The following is a 10,653-nucleotide window of genomic DNA, read 5'->3' on the forward strand; positions in this document are numbered from 1 at the left end:
TCGTCCTGGAGGGTCACTAAGCTACATGTTTATGATGCTGCTTTGCTCCTGATTATAATGAGGGACTCAATGACAGAATCGTTAGCCTGAGGAAAATGTGCATGATAGCAGCCCCATAGAACAGATGCCACTGATGTCAGTTTTATACGGGGCTCAAACCCATGACCCTGAGACTTAGATTTTAGTGCTTTACTCAGTAGGCTGGCCTGGTGCTCCTTGTAAACAGAGTTTAGGGCTTGCATCCAAGACAAAGAATAATTGTGGTGCTCTTAAAGTCACAGCAGTATTTTCTTGTGACTTTGAATTAAGGTACAAATAAAACAATATTTTAACATTTTTATGAAGGTTATTTCTGAAGGGCTGGAAATCTCTTGGAGTTTCTGTCGACTAATTGTTTGGAGGCACCACTTTTTGTGATGTGTTGTCCAATTCTGGTCCAAGAGGATCCCTATCTGTTTTCAGATAGCTCTTTTTTTTTCTTCTTTTTTTTTACCACAAAGCTCTGCTGAAAGCCTGGTTTTAAGCTTCTCTTTATAACAAAGCATAGTAGAGCAACAACACGTACAAATCATGGCCGACTGTAGCTGATTACAAGATTTTCTGCAGACCTTGATAATGACTCATTCATTGAATACAGGCGTGCATGTGTGTGTGAGCTCTGAAGATCCATGCTCTCAGAGATTAAGAGTGTCATGCTCTGCAGATGAAACTAATCAAGCTGATGAAAAAGACTATGGAGGTCCAGATTGAGGTTTAAATGTGAAGTGGGATCTAAGGCCCCGTTTACACAACAAGGTTTCAAATGAAAACAACATATATGCATTTTCGTTTTTAGAAAGGTTTTGCATTTACATGGCAATATTTTGAAAATTATGTCTTTTTACATGTACATGAAAGAAATGCTGAAAACAGTGTAGTTTTCATGTAGCCCACTAGTAGGTGCTGTTGGTTGTTTTTGTAATGAAACCACACACCCACTTTCTGGGACCAGAGTTTAAAGAGTTTATTTAGAGTTCAAACCACGAGTGACATGAAGGGAAGACAATGGACAACGCGGGATGTCACGACACGACGGTACAATGACGATCTGGTAACGAGACACTGAGAGAAAGGCGATTAAATGAACAGAGGAGGTGAAGACACAGGTGAAGCTCAATAACAGGAAGGACAAGTGGGCAGGGATGCAGACGAAACAGGTGAGTATCAAGCAGCTAAGACATGCAGACTTTAAAAAGACAGAAGGAAACCTGACGCAAGCACACAGAGAACAATATGCTAAAAACAATAACAATGGTGAGTACAAAGACATTCGTGTGGACAGACGATGAAGTTGGATTGTTATTACTGCAGCTCTCAACTATAAAACTACCAAGTCCCGGATGCACAGTAACAGATTTTCTGAAAAGTTGCAATTTCCCCTGTTTCCACGGCGATTGAATCGGATCGTTTGTAAAAAGTTCCACCTTAGAAGCCATTTTCAAAAAGTAGCATTTTCAGTGGCTCCAAGCAGCATTGGAGCCACTGAACCTCAAGAACTACAAATTTTCTGTTGTTGTGTAAACGAGGCCTAAATCATTTGCATCACTATGCATTCACATTTCCTCCTGTTGCAGTTCTGAACGGAGATTTTGGCATCTAGTAAAGGGATGGCGAAATTCTTTATTTTCTGCATTGGCCAATCCTATTTCTAGGATGCGGAGGTGCAGCCACACTTCAGGGAGCTGATGTGGGGGTCAAGGGTCTTGCTCAGGGACCCACAGTGGGGTGACACATCAGCTGTTAGGATCTCTAACCTCTCGGCCACCACTGCCCTTGTTCTTTAAGGACAGATTTTTAAACATTGAAAAAAGAACATAAGAAAATAAAGTTGATTAAATGAAGCTGTTATTGAGTCATAATAGCTTTTGTCATTGTTGTATTGCAAGAACTGTTATGATTATAGTTCAAATTGATCGTTGTCCTTCAAGAATTTTCAGGCGAGCAGTACAGAGGATGGATGGATGGATGGATGGATGGATGATGGATGGATGGATGGATGGATGATGTAATTCCTTAGCTGCTTTTGCTTTTCAGGGTCTATTTGCTGGATTTTTCACTTCAGTTCTTTCCCATTTTATTGACTTTCCATATTATCCTCCCCTTAAGGAAAAAAGTAGGTCAAGTTAGCAGAAGTTCGGGTGCATAAAAAGTTATGATGAGCTTTTGCAGCTTGTTTTTTTTTCCCCAGCAAGAGAGAATGTGGAGGGAAAAAAAAGTTGGAGAAAAAGTTACCTCAAGGGTACCTTTCATAGGAGCTGTAGGGACAGTTGATTATCAGAAGCATATTGGATCAATCTGTCTTTGAAAATCAATAAAGCCCTCGGCACAGCAGGTGTATTCAGTACAGTAATTTCCTTAGGGGCAGGAGCTACAGGGGTTCAAACATCACTAACCGAGTGCTGTTGCTGAATTCATGGCATTCCCAAGAGTCATAGACCTCAAGAGCAATGTTATTCACCCAGGCAGTCCTTAAGAGGAAGCAACAAACTGGAGCCAGCAGACATACACAGTGGGATTCATGCTTTGCAGGATGAAGAAAAAAAAAAAAAAAAGGAGTTGAGCAAAAAGCAGCACTGTGAATAGTCTGTCACATTTTACAATAAGGAAGACTGAACCTGAATCTGTCCCCAGGATTGTGAGAAGAAATTAGTAGAAAAAAAGGAATCTGCACAACCAAGCACATGCATGCACTCCACATGGCAGTGAGGAAGTCCATGGAAGGTCTCCAGCCGTTTGATATTCAGGAAAGCACGGCGGCCGAAGGAAGCCTTCAGCTCGCCATCAGGAGAACCATCAATCACACAAGAGCTGAGACTTCGGAGGGATCAACGACCTCGGGGGGGGGGGGGGGGACCTCTTAAGAGAGGAGGGAGAGGAGCAACATCAGTTAGGAGAGAAGGTTTACCCATCACATGGAGCCTGGTTGGTTCATTCAGTGAACAGAAACTACACCTGAAATACGCATCCATGTTGTTCTCAATCTTTTTTTCTTCACAGCTGAAATTATTCACGTGTAGATGCAGTTTAGACACTACAGTTTCAGTGACGGTATTGGAAGTATTGGCCATTTACAATACGTGTATAATGTATGATTATGTGAATCATATGTATGATTGTGTGCATCATGTGTATGATTATGTGTATAAGCCTATAATCATGTGTATCATACTTATGATTACGTGTCTGTCACCACAGCAACACGTCTGCAAGGAACAGGATTTATAAAGAACTATTCTGGCAAATCTCTTTATGTAATTTCAGTCATCAGTTCACTTGTGCTTTTTAAATCAATTACACAATCTGCACAATCTGATATGAACTTTATTTTACTTTAACACTGCATGTCCACCAAGCAAATAAGGGGATGCTGGAAAGAGATTCTACGCCAGAAGTTGTATGTTTGAATCGTGTTTCACCATCTTAATTTTCCATTTATCAATCTATTTGCTGTTCCCAATAATACCTAGCGCAGAGTGGCCCCTGTGGCTTTCACAGGAATGAAGAGCTCATAGAGGATGGACAAATGTTTAATTGTGTTGATTTAATTCAGCGTATCAAAGAGGCTAAATCAAACGAGAAGACAACCATTCTGTCAGCACTGACACATGAATACATTAAATAAAGTTGAAAATTGCTTCTCAACATTATACCAATGAACTCAAGAAGCAAACAGTGGTTGCATACTATGTGGTAGAAACATGTGAAGTAGCCACATACATTGACAGTTTGCAAAGGCTGTTAAATGTTGTATTTTTGAGAGTAACTTGGGGTTAAGGTGAGGTCGACAAAGTCGACATTCTCTTAGGTGGTACGCACTGTAAAAGTTCGAGAACCTCTGCCTCCGAGCTTTTGATTATAAGTAATGTGCAGCCGGGGCCAACTCTGTCATATCTGTAGAACTGACAAAAAATAATAAAAGGAATGTTTTGAGATAACATCGTTCATGTCAGCTGATTTCACAATGTGATTGAACATAATCTCCTTCATGTGTGAGTTTTCACAATTATTTATGTGCAGACAAACTCGGTGATATCTGACTTGGTTAAAGTTCTTGACCTGTGTTCATACTCCCGCGTTATTGGCTGTGGTGATTTTATTAATAAGCAGATGAGATGTCGTCCAATTGTATCGCTGCGAAAGAGAAATGAAAGAAACACTTATACTCCTTCATTGTTATGTTGCTAAACAGCTGTCATACTCTTAACAGGGCGGATGAAGAAATCAGCCTCAGAGTGGTACTGTCTGCATTACTGATGCAGCACATGTTTGAAATTATTGTCATGTCAAACATCCACACCGTCTGCTTATTGAAGTCATTCTTATCTCTGGGCGGGCCGCCACGCAAATCCCTTGAAATGAGCTCTAATCTGAGAGATCTGTGACAGGATTTAACGCTGGCTGTTTAATTCAGTGCATCCAGGACCACGCCGGTTGTGTTTTAATTATAGAAACCAATTTTACTTAGACGCTATCTCCGCTTTATTTGTTTCATGTCATATCAGACCATTAAAACTTCTGGTTTTCTTATTAACTCTATCTAAAATGTGTTTTTTTGTGTATTTGGTAATCTGCTCACTGCGAGTCAACAGTCTTTCCTGCACTAGAATTGTTGCTCCCGCCGGTCGTCTCCTGAGAGGACGAGGGGAATGTGACTCAAACCTCCCCGCAGACAATCACATACAGCTGAAGTGTTGTCATATCAGTTTCTGTCAGTCTTTGGTCTTTTGGCCTCGAGAGCAGGAAACTTTGAAGCCCTCGCGGCTGCAAGAGCTGTGAAATCTGATGCCCGGAGCATCTTCATGTTTGTGTCTGAGTTTCATGTCATGTGCTTTTGTCAGCTTCTTTTAAAGGAGACAGGAAGAAGTCCCGAGCAGCAACAGAAAACACAAGCTGGCAAAGTCTCAAGATTTTATTCAGCTTAATGACGAGTTTCACAGCCAGAGCCAGACCTCAGTCAGTCAGCACTGACCTTCAAGTTTCAGCTGTCCTAAGACGCTAAAAGTCACTGCAACACTCATGCAACAGCATTTTCATATTCCTCTCGTAACTTTTACTTACTTTTCATTCTACAGTGGCTTCGTTTAAGTTTGTCACATCAAGAGAGCCTCTTAACTTCCGAAAGCTGCACACATGAAGCATTTCTCCTGTCGGTAAAACATCCCGCACACAGAGCAGACCCAGTCCGGAGCAATCCTGGCCATATCAGAAAATGTTGATCTTTCAGGACTTGTGGTGGTCCCGGACTAGGATCCTGCCTGTTTGCGTTGGCCCAGGACGACTCAGGACAGATTCATAGCTCAATGGCCAATACCACCAATGGATAAAGTCACATTACTGCTGTAGCCTGACAACAGGGAAATCACAGGGAAACCCGATGAAAAAAGTCCTGTCTGGCTGTACAGAATCTGCTCAGTTTTATGGCCTACCTCTTGAGAAATGTCCATTTGTGCAATCACCCTATGAACTAAAAGGTTACACGATTTCACACTTGTCAGTAAATGTTCATTAACAGAAATGGCTTAAAGGATAAGAGAGAATACGAGAGTATGTCAGATGTAGAAAACCTGCTAATGGAGATCATAGGAGAATAAAAAGATCATTTTTCAAGGTGTCAGCGGTGATAATAAAAGGACCTGTATATTCAAGCAAATTTTCCTATGGGTATTTTCTATGGGTTTTGACACTGCTTGTCAGTTTGTTCGCTGGTTATTCAAAATTGTCCTTGGTAAGAGTGCATGTGTGTGAGAGTGATTTTCAGTGTTGTCGCTGTATGTGGTGAGCACACAGGCAAAGATCTGTTGCTTGGATGAAGCCGATATAGAAGATCAGTGGTGGGATTTAGGTTTGCCGTTTCCTATAACGCTTAAGAACCAGCTTCTCTTAGATGGGACTCCTTTGCTGTTGGATGACCTATTTACAGAGTTCGTTTTTGTGATACAGCATATTTCATTGGAAAACAGCACTCTTTAATTCTAAAGACGTCACTAATTTCATCCTTCTTCTCGTCCACTTTTCTTTTAGGAGTTGCCCTCAAAAACCAGAAATCTGTTTGTCTGTGTGATTTTATAGCATAAAAATATGTGTGTATTTCTATACTACTATACTACTGACCACTGTTTGACGCTCTTTGTTTTCACACCCGGTCTACGGTGAAATGTCACAGCTGGTTCACCCCATGACTCATCTGCACTGACAGGCTTGACATTTGACTCCTCCTTCGTCATCCTCATCTGCTGCTTCTTATCACTTAATACAGCGGATGGTCCCCGCTCTGTTATCCTGTCTGCGTTATCGGGACGAACACGTGTGGAGACAGGACACAAGAGACGAGCCGCAGCTCCACACGGGAATACCGAAGAAATAGGACGAGAAGCAAGGTAGAGCAAAACACAGGTACAGAGTAACGCGCAACTAGGACACAAAGCAGCATTCGTGTGTTGAAATATTCCCAAATAAGGAACTTAAAAAAAAAATCTGTCCTGTACATGAAGCAGGATTAATATCAGGTTTGTTGGTTCAATTATTTCTTAATTATCTAACAGAAGACTTGCAGTCTCCAGCAGCTGATATCTGAGCGGCGTTACGAGAGGAGCTGAACACATTCACAGAAGCGGCGGAGGCGGACACGTTTGGGTAATGGTCCTCAGCTGTGACCCCTCCGACAGATAAAGGTCTTCTCATCTGAAATTGGTTCTGACACCGGCCTGAAAAAAGAAACATGAGCATAGCAACAGGGCAGTCTCACCAGATTGCATTTCTTGATCATAGAGGAAAATAGTGCAAGTGAAACATTTTGAGTTACAGCCTGCCATCATGCTGAGACTGTTGTGGTGCAATGGGAGATTTTAAGCACAGGAGCATGTACGTAATGCTACACTGGGTTATATATTTGCATGGGAATATATAGCAAGCCACCAGTTGTAGCGGACTAAAAAATGTATTAAAAATAGCTACCATACAATGTACTTGCATGGAATATCCCAGTCTGGAAATATATTGCATGCTGGCCTTGTGCATGATATACTGTATATTGGTGAACCCGCTACTGTATAATGGATTTATCATATTTTCTCTCAGGGGAGATATAATTGCACACTCCTTACTAATTTCCAATAGTACATTATATAATATATCAAGTGTGACTGTGTATAATGTAAAAATCAAAGCCTTGCCGTTTAGTCTGACATGTAGGATTTATGTTATTTGCTGAGCGAGGAGGATCAGGTGACGGGAACAGCAGGAAGAACTGTACACAAGAAACAAGCAAACAGGAGAAACCTCAGCTTTGTCCTAAGTGCAGTCAACATTTGCCCAGTTTGTATCAACATGTGAATCAAACAGCAGTTTGACCACGAGCGAAGTTCATCTGGCAAAAACAAGAAGCTTCGACTGGAACATTTGACTTTTCTTTCTTCTTTAAGTGGTTGCCATTAGAGTCCTCTGGGCCGTTAATGACTCGTTTATGTTGCTATGTGGCTCCTGCAGTTTGATCTCGTCGGGGTAAAAACACAAAACCAGAGAAGTCATGCACCGATGAGCCTGCAGTGCAGTGTGGGTAATTAGGCAGCCCAGACTAATTAATCTTCCCATTCCATGGTTTTGAAGCAGAGCGCGGTGCAGATTAGTGGCTGGGTGGTTCTTTAATGTGTGACACTGAATGAAATCTACGTAACAGCTTCAGAATTGTCGCAGGGGCCATTTTTTCAGCTGCCAGCTCTCATTACTTAAAACACCTGAAGAAATAGACATGTATTAAAACAACAGTCATTTGCTTTAAAATGATTGATCACCATTTAAAAAAAAAAAAACGACCTGCATCTTTTGATTTATAGCTCAAACTTGGAAACTGAAACAAACTGTTCCGCTGTTATCAGTGTTGTCATTTGGACAAAGCACCTTATCACTCTGGACTCATTAAAAAATTGAAATAAGTCCAGAAATGTGGCTGAAAAAAAGGGGGTAAACACCTGCAGTCATTAAATCTTAATTAAATGTCAGATTAGATGGAAAGAAGTCATTATATGTTGCTTTGTGCCAGAGAACTTTGTTGAGTCATGTTCAGGTTTGACAAATCTGAACTCAGGACATAGCTCGACAGTCTATCTTTATAAATATATTTTGGGACCAGGAAAATTTCAGCACTGGGTAGGAATATCATCACAGGGCATAAACCAATTGACGCACCACATTAAGAACTTGTTTGCATGACAATGTTTCAAAATAAAATACATCGTTTTTGCGTCTTAATTTCAGAAAAGTTTCATGTTTACATTTTAGGATGTGCTGTGGTTTGTTTAAAAATGAAACTGTACACACAATAACAATGCCGAGTACACTTGTTATCACGATGACTCAACTATAAACCGACCAAGTCCCAGGAGAATATGGACTGGGAGTCATGGCACTCCTGCAACAGCCATTGTTGTTATTATCCATCTACTGAGCATGTGCAGAAAAAACTATTTGCTATGGCAGTGGTGCGTACGCGCAGCATTTCAGAAAAGGTTAATTTTCAGTGAATCCGACCACCGTTGCCATGTAAACGAAGACTCAAAATGCAATGAAAGTCTGCAGTCGTGTAAACATACCCTCATACAACATCAACTGTATAGTTTATCATGCCATCAATTCATCTTCCATCTGTATCCTGCGAAAGGCAGGGTGCAGGTTTCCAGTCAGTTACAGGGTTGACACAGATACACAACTTTATGTCTTGTCTCTGGATCGTTGAAGGAAACCAGTTTCCCATTGGGCGAAAAGAAATAAAATAAAATAAAATAACAGGATCGACCCAGAGTCCTGTCAGTGTGAGGCAAGAGTAATTATATTCAGATGCAGGTTTCATCCTGAGTATTTAGGAGGGACATGATGACATTAAATTATTATCATTTCTGTCTGATTGGCATGTTTGTTCTTATTGATCCAACACATGTGTAGTTGTGGTCTTGTCGTCAGTTCCGGTTGTTTGCTGACATATTGACAGACACGACCTCAATGCTGCTTCCTGGTTCCTGGTTGGCTGAATGCATCAATGATCCATATATGTTGGTGTGGTCATGAGTAGGTATGGGAATTCATAAGAAGTTATCGATATTGATGTCATTACCGTTCTGCTCATCAATACAGTTCTTCATCGATGAACCGTTCAATGTGTAACGTTGATGTTTTGCAGTGAGGTGAGTGGGGCATCATGACGGGATGTAAATGATCAATCAACACACTTAACTTTACTTTTCCAAAATTGATCATTTGTGGCTGATTCTTATTTTGTGACTGGGTTATTAGACCTGGTTTCCGATATCTTTATAAAAGAACACCATCTTCAGTAACAACAGAAGCTGTTTCTTTAGAAAAGAAAAACAAAACACAAATGACATTAGATGTAAACTTCCTGGTGGCATTGATTCACCGTCCTCTCCTGAGCGAACACACACGTTTGATTCTGGACTGTCTTCAGTTTGCCAGTCGTCAAAATAAAATTATAATTTTCAGTCGGCAACTGTTTCCCTAGCAGTGAAATGATTAACAGTAGCCCACAAAGAGCTGTGTTGGAAGTCAGCCCACGTTAGATATTGGTTTATTTCAAAGACAAAGGATAACGTTAATAGTATCTGAGTCTGTACACGCAGCATTCTTTAAAGAAATAGTACCCCAATTCAAAGCTGAAACGACGTCTCTTTTTTAAGCTTTGACCGATTTAAATTGCACAACCATCAACCACTTTGACTGTTTCCTTTCCTCTGTGATGCTTTGAGCTGAAAAAGGTTCCGATGAGAAGAGAGAATTATTAGAGGATTCTATAAATAGCAGCGGTGATTTAAAATTTCCAATACAAATCTGATTAAAAAAACAACTTTTCAATAGTTTCAAGGTGGCACAAATGAAAAATGTGAGTGAGGATGATTAATTGGGAACCCACCCCTGGGTTTTGCTTCTTTAACATTCAAGCTCCCTCCTTCATTTGCTTGGTGACCACACCTACGTTTTCACCACATTTAATTCACGACCGGCCTCGGGGTAAATGTTTGTCATTGAACCTCCATTGACCCCGACTCAACATATGAGTTCATTATTTCCCCAGACACCCCTGAAATGAGAAAACACTCTCAGGCTGAAGTGACTATGATCAATCATTTCACTTTGACTTTGCAGCAATGGGTTTGGCAGAATTTGAATCGGCTGACATCAGAATCGGAGCAACTAAGGGTTCAGGGTCTCACTCAAGGCCAATGAACGAAAGGAAGCATGGAATCAAATCATTTGGATTTTCAGAAAACGTACTCCACCGACTGAGCCACAGTTGCCACAAACATAAAATCCAGCAGCTTGGTTGGGTGTCGCAGGGTGCCCAAGGTGATCCAGGCTAACAATGGGTGAAGACAGGATACACCCATGACAGGTCACCAGTCTCACACACACACACACACACACACACACACACACACACACACACACACACACTCTCTCAAATTCACACAGAGTTCCCAATATATACACATGAAGATGAATGATTTACTTTGTCTTGTATCTCTACATTGGCTTGGTATAGGGACACGTCTTTCCAAAAATATGCAGGAATGTTCATATTTGATCAGTAAATGTAATCTGTAGGTA

Source organism: Lipophrys pholis (assembly GCF_963383615.2).
Source record: "Lipophrys pholis genome assembly, chromosome: 2".
NCBI lineage: Eukaryota > Metazoa > Chordata > Actinopteri > Blenniiformes > Blenniidae > Lipophrys > Lipophrys pholis.